This window comes from Leptodactylus fuscus, chromosome 7 (assembly GCF_031893055.1).
Source record: "Leptodactylus fuscus isolate aLepFus1 chromosome 7, aLepFus1.hap2, whole genome shotgun sequence".
Lineage (NCBI taxonomy): Eukaryota > Metazoa > Chordata > Amphibia > Anura > Leptodactylidae > Leptodactylus > Leptodactylus fuscus.
In genome coordinates this window covers 35,185,173-35,203,073 of record NC_134271.1, presented here as the reverse complement: position 1 = coordinate 35,203,073, position 17,901 = coordinate 35,185,173, and the positions used below count along the sequence as shown (strand labels likewise).

General features: G+C 42.2%; 1 protein-coding gene across 2 annotated transcripts in view; it reads right to left on the bottom strand.

Annotated features, from left to right (window-relative positions):
• SIPA1 (signal-induced proliferation-associated 1) overlaps nucleotides 1–7,766 on the bottom strand; it is a 70,136-nt gene extending 62,370 nt beyond the window's left edge. For both annotated transcript variants that reach the window (XM_075281586.1, XM_075281589.1), the window contains exon 1: nucleotides 7,618–7,766. The gene's annotated coding sequence lies outside the window, so the exon portion shown is untranslated. The remainder of the gene's footprint in view (nucleotides 1–7,617) is intronic.
• Nucleotides 7,767–17,901: the final 10,135 nt, after the last annotated feature.

Sequence of the window (17,901 nt, the reverse complement as noted above, 5' to 3'; positions counted from 1 at the left end):
TCACCATTCTTCTTCTCTGCCTTTCTGATATTTTTCTTGGCCTGCCACTTCTGGGCTTAACAAGAACTGTCCCTGTGGTCTTCCATTTCCTTACTATGTTCCTCACAGTGGAAACTGACAGGTTAAATCTCTGAGACAACGTTTTGTATCCTTCCCCTGAACAACTATGTTGAACAATCTTTGTTTTCAGATCATTTGAGAGCGGGCTGTCCATGTTCGGCGACCATCAAACTTAACTGAACTTGAATTGTTTTGTAGAAAGAAATGGTCCAAAATACCTTCATCCAGGATCCAGGAACTGATTAAAAGCTACAGGAAGCGACTAGAGGCTGTTATCTTTGCAAAAGGAGGATGTACTAAATATTAATGTCACTTTTCTGTTGAGGTGCCCATATTTTTGCACCGGTCAAATTTTGGTTTAATGCATATTGCGCATTTTCTGTTAGTACAATAAACCTCATTTCAATCCTGAAATATTACTGTGTCCATCAGTTATTAGATATATCAAACTGAAATGGCTGTTGCAAACACCAAAATATTTAGAACTAAAAATGATTAAGATTAATAGGGGTGCCCAAACTTTTTCATAGGACTGTAGTGTTGTAGGGGCAGTTAGTGGCAAAGTGAATATACATTTTTAGTATCAAGGTGCAGAGGTTAACTCTGCGGACTTTCTGCTTCAAATTATAACCATACGGAAACCGCCAGTCGTAGGTGTAATTGACATGCTACGATTTCCAAAAACGCAATGCTGCAGGTATCTTTCTGTAACGTGTGAATGGGATTTGCTAGATGGGATTTGCAACGTTTACGCCATGTGGGGCCCCAAACTAAATTTGTATGCAGATGAGGTGTTTGGGGCAGAAAGAAGAGGCATGGGTGTAGCTCCCTAATATAAAGGTCCCAATGTGAGGCTTTCATGGGCAAAAGCCTGTGCTGCAACAGATGTGGCCATTGGTGTAACGAACAACATTACTGTAATAATTAAGAGTTGATTTTTTCGGCAGAAACATTACACTTTGACACAAATAATTTTTGTTCATTATGCCACTAAAAACTTTGGCAACAGAAAGTAAGTGGTTTAGATGTGATTTTTGGGCTGGTAGACTCTTTAAAGTGACATTGAAAATTTCAACAATTGTAATGACCCATACTTACTAAAATGTGTAAGGCTGTATCTGTGATCAAAGTAGGTTGATGGTGGAATGACTTATGAATGAGTCTGGTGAATGTTTATTCATTCAATGGCCATCAACCTACTTCTATCTAATGAGTATGGCTAATCTTATACAATTATGGAAGATCTACAGATTATGCCATGAATACAGTATGAATACAGTATGCAATAAATACCAATCCCACCTCTGGAACCTGTATCTGTCTCAAGAATTGCGGTCCCTGACCCCTCCCCCCATACCTATTTTACAAAGTAGAATCAGAACAGATAAAACGTGCAAGAATTCTAAAGAGAATACTAGAAAATGTTATAGTGAATATCTAAGAAAACAATTCTGCCACCACGGATGCTGTGGTAGTCGCCTTGATAAACAGTATTATACAAAATGAAAGGGTGAACTTTAGCCGGTATATGAAGTGTTTTTTATTAATGAACATGTGACCGGAAACGCACCATTGTGGCGCTGCAGGTAGACCGAGATATCGGTTTTCTATCCCTCGCTGTGCCATGTAAAAGGAGAAGCGAAGAAGAGACCTCTGGAGGACAAACTCCAGGGTCCGCACAGAACGAGGACAGCCCATGTCATTAGGTGCTTCAAACATTACACGCTTGCGAAGCTGGCGGTCAGTGGCAACGAATGTACGTTGATTCCGAAAAAGACTACGGTTAGGGAAACTCACTGCGTAAATCCTCCTTGCCGCTTTAGTGTTTCCTTCTACGGCATTGTAGGCCAGATGCATGTCTGCTCACTCCACCCATGTGAATCGATGCATGGCTTATGTCAACAAAATGCCTGAAAGCGAATACGCTTACATTCACTGTGTCTGTCTACCTGCAGCTCCGCTACAGTGAATTTCTGGTCACATGTTCACTAATAAAAAAGGCTTCATATACCGGGTAAAGTCCACCCTTTCATTTTGTGTACTTACTTTCGGGACACTCTGTATCAGTATATAGATTACATATAAATACATTAGATATATGAGAAGCTACGAATTAGCAGGTAGACAAACAATGCACAAAATATATGTCCCATTGTCACACCCTTCTCATACTCACTTTTACCTTTTTTCCTTGCTTTTAGCTAGCCCTTGTATTATAAAGATTTGCTTCTGTCCAATACTAGCGGCCTCTGGTGACCACATTAAGAGCAGATCAGATCTAATATAGGCACATACTGTAAGATATACCTTATATTGTACACTATGAACTCCATTCCTAACTCTGGGTGTCTCATGCTCTGGAGGACCCAACCAGTCTATACATTTCAAAGGAAGTTCCTTGTAATGGAGCTGCAGGGGGATTAAAGCTTGTTATCAGATTTCTTTGCAGATTACAGCTGACTTTTGTGGGTTACAACAGTGTGACACCCTGTGAGCAGCTATTTATCAGGACAACTCCTTTAGGCCAGGGCCACACAGGCCGGAAACGGCATGATTTGCCTGAGGCGAAACGACGCATGAAAAATTGCAGTGTTTTACAGTAACTGCAAAGTGGATAGGATTCTTGTGAATCCCACACCCACTATGCGCTAAAAAACGCAAAGTTTCTGTTTAAAGCGCTGCGGGAAGAACTGCCATGTGTCCCTGCCGCAATTTTTCCCGCAGAGCTTTATAGCTGCGTGTTGTCCCGTGGGGTCTCACATTGCAGAAATGCAGCTTTTTTTGTTGCAGATTTTGCAGCGTTTTCTTGAGCCAAAGCTAGAAGTAGATTGAGCAGAAGGGAGAAGTATAAGAACTTTTTATATATTTTCCATTCCTTTTGTAGCCATTCTTGGCTTTGGCTCGAAAGACGGCAGCAATATCTACAACAAAAACCGCTGCGCTATTGTAATGTAGGGCCTTAGTCTTAGGCTAAAGCACCACGCTCCGGAAAGGCAGTATTTTGGCCATGACAGAAACACAGTGGGAAAAAAAGGTAGCGTTTTACAGTATATGCAGAGTGAATGAGTTTCTGGCTAATCCCCTCTACATATTGCAGGAAAAAAAAAACGCTGCAGAAAAGCCACATTTTTGAAAATCCCGACATGTCAATTATAACAGTAGAAATGCCGGAATTTTTCTTATAGCTTTAATAAGGGAAGAAAATGTGCAGAGAAAAACTCAGGAAAAGCACAATGAAAAACGCTACAGAAAAAAACACAATGTGTTTCCTCTGTTTTTTTTTCTGCGTTTCTCTTAAGGGCGCTTGCCCATCAAACGTAATTTAGGGGATATATTTGAGATTTGTGAGATGTGACTGTTGGTTCGCTAACCAGTCACAAGGACAGGGTCCTTTGTACCCCCGTCTGAATGGAGTGATGGTCGCGAGAGCATCTGTGTACTTGCATGACCAATAGTCCATTAAGACGGGTACAATGCTTTCCTGTTTGCATGATCAGTAGGCAGTTGTACCCCATTGTAACACCTATATACAACATATCCTCTACCTAGTTGATAGTGAATAAGTGATTAATTTATTTTCAGATTTGCTTATAGATGTTAAGGATTATACACCAGCATTGTGCCATATGGTTCAGTCAAGAGAACACGTACTTTCCTCAATTTGCTATATATCCACATTCATTAAATTGACAAAAACTAATTATACATACATGCTCCAGTTCTAGTTATGCCCTGGAAATCTTATTAAAAAGCAAGACCATTGGGTTTTGTGTATTTAAAACTTTGCTTTTTAATTGACTTTTAATACAGAATGATACCCCCACCATCTTCTTTCACACAAGAGATAGGTCATATTGTTATTTGTCAGTATTACAAGTAGAAAGGTTCAGAGCTTAGCAGGAATATGTACAGAAATATTTCTGCTCCTCAAAATAGCTACAAAATTCAATGAGCTGCAGAAGGGATCGTCATGGCTGTAATACTACTATCAGTGAATATTAATCAGTCTACATCAAGCGTGAACCCTTAGGGAGACACCTGGGCTCCATCAAACCTAAAGCCTCTCTACTGCCACAGCAGGAGTCCAACACTTCACTTTTCTATGTAAAAAGAGTTGTTTCATTAAATACTAAGAGGTTTCTCTGTTAGCAATTAGAAAAGTGCTCAGCCTGTAACAACTTTATAACACTGGTGTCATCCTATGTGACAGAAGGACCTGTGCCCCTAGGCACCAGGCCTCAGGTCCAACTACCTCTGCACCTCCTATAGGTATGCCACCTGTCAAGAAGGTAGGATAGGTCATCATTACGTTATAGATGGGAGTCTGACAATGGGGTCCCCATAGATAAACTGGTTGAAGAGGCTTACCATGCAGAAGAGGGTGCTATCACACCTGGACCACACATACAGGGCAGCAGCCCCGGCTCCTACCACCACCAAGCCTATCTAAGCCACAGAGCCCAGAGCAAACCTGGTGCTCCCCAACCAAGCAACAGCCGCCTGCCAAGACAAAACCTCCAACATGCTCTGAACACGGCTCAAATAAAAGGGGTTGTTGAGAGCAACAAAGAGCGCTACATCGAGGAATGGAGAAGCGCAATAAATAACTCCACCTACCTGGAGAAAATACCCAACCCCAAACACAGACAGACCCTGAGCCTGTACAGACTGAGCGCCCACAGCCTGCAGATATAGAAGGGGTGGCACAGGCAGACGTACAAGCCACGGGAGAACAGACTGTGCCAGCACTGTGACCAGGGGGCCCTAGAAGAAGAGGCCCATTTCCTACTACACTGCACCAAATACTCAGCTGTGAGGGCCGTCTACTTCCAAAAACTCTCTGTCCACATCCCAGACTTCACATTTGCAGACGAGAAGAAAAGACTCTACATCCTACTGGGAGAAGAGGAGTCCACTGTGGAGATCGCTGCCCAATATGTGTCCACCTGCCACTAATTGCCCCCTCTAATCACCCATCTACCCCCATACGATTGAATACCAATCACCATGTTGTGACCTCTTCACACAGTTTATCGGCAGGGGTCCCAGGGGTCTCCACTGATGACATATTGATGGCCTATCCTAAGGATAGCTAATGTTTCTAACCTTCCTACATATGATGAATTGCACAGAAAAATAAAACCATCAGAGTCAGTACTATGGTCTCATAAGGTGGCCTTAGCAATTGCTACCACCGCACCTCTATAGCTACACCTGATGACATTAAAGATAAAGCAGACATTACAAGCCATTATGAAAGTTTCAAATATTTTTCAGGAATATTACACCTCCCTCTTCTACTTCCCCTCCATCCTGAAGTCACAGTCAAAAATCAAGATGTCTTGTTGGATGAGCTGGGAAAGTCTTCAAGGACAACCCAGTCTGTAAATTTTGAGGGCCGGTCTCCTTGGTAACATTGGTGTAAACAATCGGAGGAATAATTTCACATAACAAGTAAACAAAGCATCATTTCTAAAGCAGTGTTACATAAGATAGCAGTTTATATAGTATCCTTGAAATCGGAATACTCTTTTAACTTCTTTCTTAGGTTACATTCACATCTGCATCACAGTGTGCAATGAAAATCAAAACCAGTAGGTCAGGCTGATCTGCAGGTCAGGCTTTTTCTCCATGGCAATGTTAGGGAATTGCTAGGACAGCAATTCCCCAGTAACTGTTTGAACCCTGGGACGGGACACAAGAGACAGTGAGCCCTAAGCTGAAGCCCCCAACTTTCCCTTCCTATTGCCAGGCCCTATCCTACGTAATAGGTGGCAACCATGAAGACAGTCCCTTCCTGTATAGGTGAGACACAAAACGGACAACAACAAAGAGAGGTCAGCTAGCCAAGGGTCAGTAACAGTCGAGCGATGCAGTGCCAAATCGGAGTCCAAAGAATAGTCCGTAAGGAAAGCCAAAGGTCAAGGATAAGAATGCAAGCAAAAATAGGGACAGTAAGGAGCAAGTATGCACATGGCAATAGCAAGCACTGGTGTGAATGATAGCTAAGATAAAATAGGGGAGGAAGAACCCGCCCCTGGAGGCAGGCTGTCAATCACAGGCAAGACAAATTAACCACTTAATGGACAGAGGCAACAAGACGGCAGAAGACGGGTGTGGTGCAAATACAATCACAGAACTAGAGCCGAGTTCACACAGTGCGACCAAAAACTTTAAGCCAAGAACCAACCTGCACACGCCTCCTGCGCCGCAGCACGCGAGCAGAGGGTGGCGCAGAGATCCAACAGGCAGAGATGTTATAGACAATTTGTGCCTCGGTTGTGGAGATATTACATTATTATGACAATATGTAGATGAACAGTCTGGAGCACTGAGGACGGTTTCCCTGCTCCAAACTCCTATGCCCCACACTGCTCTAGCAAGCTGACACAAACGCGTTAGCACAGGGCCAGAGAAGTTTTCGGCATAGCTGCTTGACCCTGCCTTTCAAAGAATGGAGGAAAGTAGAAGGATGTATTAGAGCAGAGCAGAGCTTAGCAGTTTGGAGCAACAGAGCTGCCCACAATGCTCCAGACTGCTCATTTACATATTGTAATAAATGAATATGTCAGCAATGGAGGCACAAATTTTCAATGGGAAAAAAATATTATACTTAGGTGGGCCTGACCTATATAATATATGCTTCCCCCAGGTGACAGACTCTCCTTAAACAGCTTTGATTTGTAACACCCTGGATAAGTTTAACCTCACATAGACAGATAGCAAAAATGTGATGTGAAAAGTCACTTAGTCAGCTATATTGTAGTAGCGTGGGAAATCTGATAATATTAAATTCACACAATAACTTGTGCTGTTTTATGAGAACTATGTCTATTAGCTATAGTGGTTGTGAACTGTTACCTATTCAGCGGCATTACTATAGCAGAAGCAAAGCCGGGAAAGTTTGCCTCCGAGTGCTGAGCATGTTGTCCTTCTATCTGTCCCTATATGAATTATTATTTTACATAATATATAAAAGCGGGGCCTAATGATAGCTACATATACTGAAGAGATGACACGTGGTCAATAACTATGAGGAATGTAACATACCAAAACTTTCTGGGTCATTTGTAGTCTTCCAGCATGTACTGATAGCAATAATTAAAGATGAAGCCATCAGTCTTTCACTTACCCATTAGTGTGACAAGATGAAACAAAGAACCTACATTGTGAGCTTGTGCTTCCCCTTTGAGAATTACACAAGCTGTGGATTCGTCCTGTCCCAGAGTTTGAGACAGTGACAAATAGAAGATTAAGTCACAAGGAGACCGCACTCTCTTCACAAGGTGACACCAAGATAATTGAGCATTTTTCTCTGCTTAATGACACAGTCACACACATCGAAGGAGATGCTTGACCATCTGTGCTCGGCCCTATTACATCAAAAGCTAAACAAAGTCAAGGCAGAAATGGAAGCTAATATTGCACCTGCGTAATAAACTGAACAGCAGGAAGCCACAAGCGCATTCACTGGTTACATGGGTGACGCAAAACATATCAACTGTGACCTAAGCTGAATTTTTCATTTTAGCGATAAAACCTCGGTGACCAATTTACCTTGCAAAAACCCTGATTCTGTCTGTTCTCATCACCACTTGCATGTCTCTCTTGCATGGCCTTGCTCTCTGTTAGTGACCACAGCTTCCTCTATTTCGTACCGGTAACCCACCCCCTGTGTCTGCAACAATGACATCCTGAGAGTGCCAGGAAGCTTGAAACAATGAGAAACAGAGAAAGGAGGGGAGCAGCCGCACAGTGTGTCAGTGGGACAAACATCCTGCATTTACCCCAATATGATCCAGCCCCCACCATTAATACTAATTCTAATTCATCACATGGCGATGTCTTCCCAGCAGTGCAATTCCCAGTAGATGCTCTCTGGGGGGACATTGCTCAGCAGCTGCTGTAGTGACTGGAGTAGTTTAATAATAACCGCTTCATCCAGCCAAATAAGCATTATCTCAAACTAAAAGCATTTCTTCAGTGACAGCCCTATTAATAAGCATTTGCTGTGCACATGTTATGGTTACGTTTTAGTAAGTTGATATTTTTATTGATATTTTTGAGAATTATTGATCACTTTGGATCATTGTATTTTATATAGCCATTAATCTTAATGATATGAATCCATGTTACACTATTCTTCCCCGGTAATCAGATATAATTAATGCGCTACAGCAAAATGTACCCATACAGGCATCCTATAAATCAGTGAGCGACCATATGATACATGGCTGTCCCCTAGATAGAGAGCTGGCTATGGTAGAGGTTCTCTGCTCTGGCTAATAGGGAACTGGCTAATTGACGTTAATGGGAGTTGCAGTACAGGGGCCCGGCCACTATACAGGGATGGAGCCAACTGCCTCCGACTCTCTAACATTTTTTTTTATGTCATTTGAAAGGAACACATCATAAATGGAAAAAAAATATAATAACTGTAACAACGTTTCAATTTCTGATGATAAATTTCCATTAAACAATAACAATAGTTTGGGTGAATGTAAGAAACTTTGCAGCATATCTTATCAGACAACAATGTTTTTTTTTATCAGTTCTCTCCTGACTACTAAACTTTTCAGTTTACTGCTCAGACCCATATTGAGTGAAGATAGTTTAGAGCTATGGAGATGGGAGGGGGAGAAACCGAGTAATTGAGAAACAGACACAGATACATGCTGCTTCAGATAAAACTACGAGTTCCATAGACTTCTACGAAACGAAGCCTGTCTACATGAACACAGGTATGAGCAGTGAAATGAGCAGTTTAGTGGATAGGAGTCTGAGAAAAGAAATAAAGGTAATTTATTTGATAATATATAATCCAAAATTTCCTACATTCACCTGAACAATTAAACTCCTAATAGGTCCTGCCTCCAGCCTGAGCCTTATATGACGCCTTTCATCACTACACTGGCAGGCGTAAGACACTACAGTACAGAAGTATTACTGTGTTTTCTATTAGTTAATAAGTCATTAAAAATGTTAATTGTAGAAAAAACACAGTACATCTAATTTTAATCGATTACTTATGCTTGATTATATAGAGAAATAAAATGAATAAAGGGACACATAATTGGTATCTTTGCATCTATGATGTCTCAAACTATAATATCACATTCTTTAACTGATGTTGAGTATAAAAAAAGGAAAATAGTTTTTTGTTCATTCTACCTTCCAATAAAAGAATGAAAAATGATCAAAAAGTTGTATGTACAAAATGGTAACAATAAAAACTTCAGCTTATTGTGAAGTCCTCACATAGGTCTGACAATGTATAAATAATAAGTTATAGCTCTCAGAATATGAAAACACAAGAATAAATACAGATCTTTCTAAACATATTTTTGGTATGCAAATATATTAAGGCCTGCACACGACAGTACTTTTAATCCACAATTGCGGATCCACAATTGGAGATCAAAGTATGGACACATGAATACCTCTCATCAATCGAGGATTCAGCAGGACAGTCCCAGATTTTGGGTCCTGTCCCGGTCGGCGGGAGGTATGTCCTTGCTTCAACTCATCTGTGTTGGTTCCCTGCTTCACCATTCTGCCCCTGTATACTTCACATCGTGGCTGCAGCTTCCTGAAACCTTCAGACAGAGCAGCAGGGGAGCGAGGAGAGGTGAGTATCAGTGTTTTTTATGTTAAAATGTGAGGGTCGCTGGACAGGGGCATTAAACTGGTGGCAACTGGAATAGGACATTTAACTGTGGGGGTAGCTAGAGGGGACATTAAACTGGTGGCAGCTGGAGGGGAACATTAAACTGGGGCAATTGGAGGGGTTAATAAACTGTGAAGGTAGCTGGAGGGGGATATTAAATTGGGGGTAACTAGAGGGGGACATTAAATTGGGGGCAAGTGAAGGTCGACATTAAACTATGGGGCAGCTGGAGGGTAACATTAAACTGTGGGTGACCTAGGAGGTGGTGTATTTGCAGCACAGACAAGTGTAAAGGATCATACAGGTCTTTTTGCTGATCCGTAACAAATTAATAGATTGCCTATGGTGTAAAAATGATTACTAGTACTACACCACTTGACACATTTCTTGAGGGGTATAGTTTTCATAAGGTGGTACTTCCCAGGAAATTACACCTTAAGCCAGGGCACCATGTGGTATAAACACTAGAAAACACTATGACTTTTTACAGTCCCTGCTAAGTGAATCCACACATTGTTGGTAAATATGCGTTGTGGACACTCTGTGATTCGTATTTGTAATGTCCTGGTACTGCTCGTCCCATTCCCTTTAATAGTCCTTGCAGACCGAGATGGTATGGACATTTGCATATAAGGTAAAGAGATTCCTCCCCCTTCATTCCTTCTATATATTTACCAGTGTTTCTATTTTACCAGAGCCAGCACACAGGGGGGTCTATTAATGCGCCATCTTGTGGATGTTTTTGTGAACTACACCTGCCTATACTTGCCATTGTAATTTGAGTTGCCAGTGTACAGGAATGTCCAGTATGGTCAGGTGACCTTCAGGACCAATCAAGCTCCCTTGACTGGCCTGGAGGAGGAGGAATTACAGCCCCCTCGAGGGGGGTTGGGGACCTTTTGTCTGGGTCCTTTTGTGTGAAGACATCTAGACACAGACATGTGGAGCTGAAAATGGCAGCCAAGTCTCAGAGCACTCCAGAGATGTCTTTTCCTCTGTACTCAAGATTCTCCTTAGAGAACACTTTCCTCTGAAGCTCCAAGCCTACAAGCACTAAAGTTTACGGACCTGTTTTATCCATCTCATCTGGGACTTCACATGTATCTCTCTATTCAAGTAAGTCTTTGGGACAAATCTATATTTAAGAAGCCCATAGCTAGTCTGGCAGAATTTGAGGGTCTCCCGCTGCTGACAATTCTAGTTGCTCTTCTACATACGTGTACCCAGTTTGTTGAGGACTAACCCCCTGGATACAGGCCATCTTTACAAGTATATACAAGTTTAACTACCCGAGCAACTACTAATTAAACTATCCAAAGCGACTACCCCCGAGACCTGGTTGTCTGTTGTCATTGTCAGATATCATGTGGGGGTGGGTAGTCGGGGACATCAAAAAGGAGATTTTGTGCACATTTGGGACCCAGGGATACCCTAAAAGCCGGCCACATCTGATATATTACCTGTGATACCAGCCCTGGCCCGCCTGAGTGTTACATATTGTGGAGAAAACTGCAATGCATTGCCGCTGCAGTTTTTCCACAGCGCTTTTTTGCTGCAGTCCGCTATGTGGGGCCCCAGCCTTACTGGTACTTTAAAGCTCGGCAAACATGACATGACATCCATCATCTAAATCTGCATTCTAAAAACCAAATAGCTCCCCTTTAGTTCTGTGCCTTGCTGTGTGCAATGTCCACCCTCTGACAGCACTGTAACATATTTCTGGCATTGTGTCTGCTCTTGGTATCTTATTATCTCATTACATCATTGTCTATTACACTTCTACATATTAATCAGTTAGGTGACCTAACATGAGACTAAATGATGACATTGATGCGTGTATGCAGTCGGGTCAGCTACAAGTCACGGCCTAGCATAATTTTAGGCTAATACTCAGAATAGTTAGAAAACAAAGAAACCTTTCTGAACAGTGCTCAGGAACAGTAACCCCTGAACAATACCCTGTCAATGGGGAGGGGGTAAACAACACGTCTAGAGGAACCCAGATCACTGGGGACTTTTTCAAAGAGCTTTTTATGCAGGAAGGGAACTCGGTATAGGAAGGAACACAGCAGAAATTATTTTTTAGAGTTTCACAATTTGACCACCGACCACTGTAACAAATGAAATCTATTCATGTGATGTTAGCTGTAAATAGCGAAGAAAAGTCCTTTATTCTAAAACAATGTTCACATATTGTTCAATCTAGGAAACGACAATGCTACATTCTTTCTCAGGCTTTAAGAGTAAAAAGGTATGAAAAAAAGTTGCATGCAAAAAAATCATATATGCACATATATGCAAGTGCAAGTGCAAGAGGATTATATTTCTGTGTAACTGGCCAAGTCTTAAAGTCACAGTTATTAAGCATAAGTGCAAAAGCATCTCATGTATCATTGATATAAATGCAGAAACTATACGATACATTGCAATCAATGTTAAAGAGGCCTTTTCACCTCTTACATGAAATACAGCTTTTTCAATCAGGGGCATATCTATTGGTGGTGTAGAGGTAGCCATTGTTACTTAGACCTGGAGCCTTAGGTGGCCCAAAGTCTTCTGAGCAACATAAAAAGACATCAGTATTATAGATAGCACATGATAATTGGGGGCCCCTCCATTTTGCATCATTCAATAGGAGCTGCTCCATTGATTCTAGCACAGTTCAAAGTTTTTTTTTTTCTAGCTCCCAATGGCACTTTTGGTGCCTCATATAATAATAATAATAATAATAATAATAATAATAATAAATTTTTTTATTTATATAGCGCCAACATATTCCGCAGCGCTGTACAATTTGTAGGGTTCAAATACAGACAGAAATATGCATAAAAAAAAAAAGTCGTTTCACACAATGGGACTGAGGGCCCTGCTCGCAAGAGCTTACAATCTATGATATTGTGCTGTTGAGCTTCATATGCTGTCAGGCAGGAGCAGGCAAGGGGTGTGATTCTGAGCTCTAAGTCCAGCGCTGCACCTCCCATGAGGCGACCTGAAGCGACCACTTCAGACGGCGCTATGCCAGGGCCCCAGGGAGGGCGGCATTTTTGCTTACCTAAGCCAGTCCAGGACAAGCTGTCCTGGACTGGCTTAGCACCGAGCGGTGGATTGGGGAGGCCGCTGGAGCAGCGCTGCTCCAGCGGCCTCCCCTCATGCTCAGGCAGAGAGCAGGTCCTCTCCCTGCCTGCTCTCTCCCTGCGAATGCCGCTAAGCCCCACCCACTTTTGCTTCACACCGCCCACTTCACACCGCCACGCCCCCTCTGCTCCGCCCCCTCCTCCCGGGGGGGGGGGCGGCTTTCTGTCGTTCGCCTCGGGCGGCGAAAAGGGCAGGTTCACCCCTGGCTGTAACCCCTCGTTCACATCTGGTTTGGTAATCCGTTCGGGAGAGTCTGCATGGGGGGTAGTCCCAGGAACGGACTACCGAACGCATTTGCAAGCAGTGTGCAGTGAAAGCACACAGACTGCATAGACTATAATGGGGTCCGTGTGCTTGCCGTGCACTGCCCGCACAAATTATGTAGACACGAAAGCAGATTGTGAACTACTTTCCTATCCACATGTTCCCTATATATAGTCTATGGAGCACTGATCACGCCCCCTTGTTTGCTCCTGTCTGACACTGTCATCCTAACAGTACAGAGCCTAACTAGCATATTAGGCACCATAAGTAACAGCACCTATTATTTGGGTCTGATGGGGACTAGAGAAAAAATTTCAATTGAGCCAGAATAAGTGGAGCAATGCTTATTAAAATATTCTAAGAACTGGAGTTGGTGGAGGTGGATAAAGACGGACGCTCTTTTGGTTAAGATAATGCCAAATGAAAGATCCCCTTTAATGGCACAAAGTACAACAGAGTATCAGATATAGTAGTAGTCAATAGCAAGTAATTATTTGCTATACAACTAGAATTGACCATCAGTCTGGGAGACACAATTATTTGCATTTTTTCCCTACAGGCCAAATTGTTCATTTTTGAAAATGTGGTTTTATATAGTAAAAGTGGTACATAAACATAATAGAACAAATATAAATATGGTATTGCTATAATCATAATGACCCCCCCCCCCCCCGCTAAAAGTTGCCTTGTCACTTCTAATGCAGAGTGAACACGTAGAGACAAAATACAAAAAATAATGATAGACCCCCTTCAAAAACATTAATAATATGTACCTTAACCTCCTTGCTGCCGGTGACATTTTTCTATTTTCGTTTTTGACTTCCTGCTTCCCAAACCCCATAACTTTATAATTTTACCTTTCACAGAGTCATATGAGAGCTTAATGTTTGTGGGACAAATTGTTCTTCATAATAGTACCATTTAGTATTCTGTGCAATGTACTGGGAAATTGTAAAAAAATTCAGTTTGGCGGAATTGGAGATAAAGTGCATTTGTGCCACTTTCTTGTGGGCTTTGTTTTTGCAACCTTTATTCTGGAGCCACAATGACAGGTCACCTGTATTCTATGTTTTGGTACAATTGCATATAGCAGCCTGCAATAGAAACTAATAAAAGAAAGGCCTGTCAAAGCAATGGGACACCAGCCCTGAAGCTTGCTTTGGGTGCGGACGATCCCCAGCAAAATGGTGTTGAACATGCGCCGCAGGCAAAATGGCGACCGAGGGTTCGGGTTGGGGGATAATGCTCACAATGTCAACACTGATCATGGGCATTAGTGTTGGGTGTCTGCTGATAACGTATGCTCATTTGGTTAAAGGGATTCTACCATTAAAACTTTTTTTTGTGTGGATAAGATGTCGGAATAGCCTTTAGAAAGGCTATTCGTCTCTTACCTTTAGACGTGGTCTCCACTGCGCCGTTCCTCAGAAATACCGGTTTTTACCGCTATGCAAATGAGTTCTCTCGCAGCGATGGGGGCGGGCCCCAGCACTCAAACAGCGCTGCTAGAGAAGTGTCTCCAAGCGCCGCCTCCTTCTTCGTCCGCCGCGTCATCTTAAATGTCTTCCGGCGCAGGCTCATAACTTCTAGCAGAGCAGAGCAGACTGCGCAGGCGCACAGGCCACTGTAAAATGGCCGCTTGCACAGTATTGTTATTGTTAAAGTAATGCCAAATGAAAGTACAACTCCTCATGGAAAGAATAAACCCTCACATAGCTATGTTGACAGAAAAATAAAAAGTTATGAATTTTGGAAGGTCGAGATTGAAACTATGAACACTAATGCTCAATGTATCCTGCATCCATAAAGGGTTAAAGAGAATATACCAACACAAAATAGTTTTATTGTAGGGGCATACACTTCGATCACAGTCTGCTCAGGGAGACTCAGCAATGCCCCAGATGCACCAAACAGAACATTTGCATGTGGATTAAAATTTCACAGCAAGACATCAAGGCTGCGCTTTGAGACAAAAAAACGTTTGTTCACTGCTAACAGCGCTTCAACAGCATATAAAGTTTAGAAGCCACATTGGTGGTGGTAGAAGACTCCCTTTATGTCAGTTTTTCTAAGTACTAAAAGGGCTTACCAGGAGGCTGAGGAAAGTCCCAGGCCGTTGTCTGGTCCAAGCACCACCCTGGGGTTTGTTCTGGCGGAGATCCTTGCCGCTTGTGACCGCTAAGGGTAATCAGCGGCCTAAGGAACTGAACCAGGACATAACAAGGGAAGTATATGACTGGATATGATTGACCTCAGTGGTCACGTGCAATGAGGACTTCTGCTGGAACAAGAAGCATGGGACGCCAGAGTGGCAGAATTTTTTTATTTATTTATATTTAAATATATTTTTCACCTTCCCTGGCCACCAGAAAAAAAAAATCTGTATTTCCAGGGCAACATGGTGGCTCAGTGGTTAGCACTACAGCCTTGCAGCACTAGAGTCCTGGGTTTGAATCCGGCCAAGGTCAACATCTGCAACAAGTTTGTATGTTCTTCCTGTGGTTGTTTGGATTTCCTCCCATTCTCCAAAGACATACAGTCCTATGAAAAAGTTTGGGCACCCCTATTAATCTTAATCATTTTTAGTTCTAAATATTTTGGTATTTGCAACAGCCATTTCAGTTTGATATATCTAATAACTGATGGACACAGTAATATTTCAGGATTGAAATGAGGTTTATTGTACTAACAGAAAATGTGCAATATGCATTAAACCAAAATTTGACCGGTGCAAAAGTATGGGCACCTCAACAGAAAAGTGACATTAATATTTAGTAGATCCTCCTTTTGCAAAGATAACAGCCTCTAGTCGCTTCCTGTAGCTTTTAATCAGTTCCTGGATCCTGGATAAAGGTATTTTGGACAAACAATTCAAGTTCAGTTAAGTTAGATGGTCGCCGAGCATGGACAGCCCGCTTCAAATCATCCCACAGATGTTCAATGATATTCAGGTCTGGGGACTGGGATGGCTATTCCAGAACATTGTAATTGTTCCTCTGCATGAATGCCTGAGGATTTGGAGCGGTGTTTTGGATCATTGTCTTGCTGAAATATCCATCCCCGGCGTAACTTCAACTTCGTCACTGATTCTTGAACATTATTCTCAAGAATCTGCTGATACTGAGTGGAATCCATGCGACTCTCAACTTTAACAAGATTCCCGGTGCCGGCATTGGCCACACAGCCCCAAAGCATGATGGAACCTCCACCAAATTTTACAGTGGGTAGCATGTGTTTTTCTTGGAATGCTGTTTCTTTTTGGACGCCATGCATAACGCCTTTTTTTATAACCAAACAACTCAATTTTTGTTTCCAAAATGAAGCTGCCTTGTCCAAATGTGCTTTTTCATACCTCAGGCAACTCTATTTGTGGCGTACGTGCAGAAACGGCTTCTTTCTCATCACTCTCCCATACAGCTTCTATTTGTGCAAAGTGCGCTGTATAGTTGACCGATGCACAGTGACACCATCTGCAGCAAGATGATGCTGCAGCTGTTTGGAGGTGGTCTGTGGATTGTCCTTGACTGTTCTCACCATTCTTCTTCTCTGCCTTTCTGATATTTTTCTAGGCCTGCCACTTCTGGGCTTAACAAGAACTGTCCCTGTGGTCTTCCATTTCCTTACTATGTTCCTCACAGTGGAAACTGACAGGTTAAATCTCTGAGACAACGTTTTGTATCCTTCCCCTGAACAACTATGTTGAACAATCTTTGTTTTCAGATCATTTGAGAGCGGGCTGTCCATGTTCGGCGACCATCAAACTTAACTGAACTTGAATTGTTTTGTAGAAAGAAATGGTCCAAAATACCTTCATCCAGGATCCAGGAACTGATTAAAAGCTACAGGAAGAAACTAGAGGCTGTTATCTTTGCAAAAGGAGGATGTACTAAATATTAATGTCACTTTTCTGTTGAGGTGCCCATATTTTTGCACCGGTCAAATTTTGGTTTAATGCATATTGCGCATTTTCTGTTAGTACAATAAACCTCATTTCAATCCTGAAATATTACTGTGTCCATCAGTTATTAGATATATCAAACTGAAATGGCTGTTGCAAACACCAAAATATTTAGAACTAAAAATGATTAAGATTAATAGGGGTGCCCAAACTTTTTCATAGGACTGTATATAGTGACCACTGAAACCAATCAGTGGCCTCAGGAAAAGGATCTTTGATGTCACAGGTGGTGACATTCACACCATTTGCTGCCTGGCTTCAGCAGTCACGTGGCCAATCAGCAGTTTCAGCACAAAGCTGGAGGAGAACTGCCAGAGCAAATGAGCCAGGAAGTCACCGGAGGGACAGGTGAGTACGCCTTTTAAAAAAAAAAAAAAAAATGTTCAATGCCCCAGCTTATTTAAACTTTAAATGGGTTGTCCATTTTTACCTGGAAAACCCATTTAAATGATCATCAGTTATATCAAAGTGAGAATGACAGATTTAGCTGTAGGTTAATGGATGGTCATTGGTGGTAACCAACAGCCTGTTTGATAACACAATGGATTGCTGCAGTTTTTTTTTTTGTTTTTTTTTGAAGGCTGAGACTCCATGTTGTGATAACGCAGCTTTTTTGTGTTGCAGTTTTCGTTACGTTTTTCTTTTGCATCAAAACCAACAGGGGCTATAAAAGAAATGTGAAATATATTGGAAGTACTTCTTCGCCGTTTTGCTCAATCCACTCCTGGCTCTGAATCAGAAAGTCCGCAGAGGAAAACTCTGGAGGCTTTCTTTTTTTCGCTGCGGCCTGCCACATGGGGCCTTAGGGTCTATTCAC